This window comes from Mercurialis annua, linkage group LG8 (genome assembly GCF_937616625.2).
Source record: "Mercurialis annua linkage group LG8, ddMerAnnu1.2, whole genome shotgun sequence".
NCBI lineage: Eukaryota > Viridiplantae > Streptophyta > Magnoliopsida > Malpighiales > Euphorbiaceae > Mercurialis > Mercurialis annua.
In genome coordinates this window covers 10,158,879-10,160,873 of record NC_065577.1, presented here as the reverse complement: position 1 = coordinate 10,160,873, position 1,995 = coordinate 10,158,879, and positions in this window count along the sequence as shown.

Here is a 1,995-nt window from a genome sequence, read left to right as displayed (position 1 = left end):
TGTTGTAAGAGTGCAAGAGTAAATTTTGCTGGTAAAGAAGTGAAGATTATAGTAAGAGTAATGGATAAAAATAGAAAATCAAAATAGGTGGCTTTATTTTTATTTACACCATTGTTATCTTTAGTTGTTTTGGCCTTTTGTGGGGTTTGTCATCGTTAACAAGAATTGGGTTTTGTTTTTGACATGAAATAAATGAGAAAGTTTGATGCTTTATAATTTTCAAGAATTTTTATAATTTTCAAGATTAACAAATGAACTTCGATGCGCAAGGGCAAAATGCTGCATTATTTTCAATTATGAAAATTATAGTTTTTGTTATTTAACTTACATAATGATAGTTTGGATAAAGATGGAGGAGTAAAGAAGGGACGGACTGTTGTGAATTTCCTTGCGATCATCATCGTGGATTGGAGGCTGAACAAAGTATATAAAAAATTATAGGAATGGTATATATATAACATCATATTCGATAATTTTGTCTTTTTTTCTCGTTTCTTATTTATGTTTGGCCAATATTTGATAACTTTATGTCTTTCTTCACATATATCTTTTTTTAATTTTGAAGCGGTTTTAAATGTATATTGAAAGTATATTAAAAAATATACAGACAACGTGTATTGAAAGTGTACTAAAAGTATATGAGCAATCAATACACTTTTGGTGTATAATAGCTTAAAATTGCATATTTTTTATATACTATTTGTATATTTTTTGTATACTACTCGCATATTTTTTTTATAACAATTTGTATATCTTTTGTATACTTTATGTATATTTTTAATATGCAACATGTATATTAGATTGATTTTATATATTTTTTCTATACTATATATATATATATATATACTTTATGTATTTAGTTTAATCTTGATCATCGTTTTGTTTTTTCAACTATTTAGGCATATAACCCGTATACTTTATATAATGAATGAGTTTTAAATATTTAGGCATACAATCCGTATAATTTTTGTATACTATTTGTATATTTTGTTATAGAAAAAAATCAATATATTTTGTGTATACTTTATTTATACTTGAAAAAAGAGTATTTGGTAAACAATAAGTATATTGTTTTAAAAAATAATTAGTATACTTTATGTATATTTTATATCTTTCTATCTTTATATATATTTGGTAAACAATAAATTTTATTAGAAAATAATAAATATACTTTGTGTATATTTTGTATATTTGGTCAATAATGAGTATACTTTATGTCTTCTTATTGTATACTATGTGTTTACATTGTATTATGCATCTTATCAATTTCTGTTTTAAACTGTCATGGAGAATACCTTTTGTATTTTTATTGTATATTTCTATTTGTGTTCTTAATGCATTTGTATTTGTGTCTGTTAAAAATTATTATGGAAAAAATATTTTCAGTATTCTTATTGTGTATTATGTGTATATTTTCTATACGTGTTTTTATGGTTGTAGTAGGTTCTGTTTTTAAAGTTTATACTTGTGTTTTAATATATGATATTTACCTTATTTTAAATTAAGTAATAAAATTATATCAATAAATTTAAGCGTTTTAATATTTTTAATTATAATATATTATTTTATTAATATAATTATTAAAAACTGAATTAAATTTAACTGGATTGTTATAGTTAAAAGATCAATTTTGATAATTTAATAATAAAATTAAAGATTATAGTCATTAGCTTTTTTATATAAAAATTAACAGTATAATTAAAATTTAAATTTTATAGAAATGAGATAATATTCTATAAGGTAATAGCTAAATATATATTTTAAAAGTTTGAACTTTTTAATAATTAGTAATTATTTTAAGTAAAATTTTAGATATTTAATTAGCATATGAGTAAAACATTTTAATAACCATAATATTAAAACCCAAGTTGCTTTTTGTGCTCCACTTCTTGAAAAGCTCAACAAGTTGGAATTATACTACTACAATGTATAAAGACACGTATAGAAATGGAGCAGGAATATGTCTTTTCTTCGCATTTTATTAGGTCCAAATTA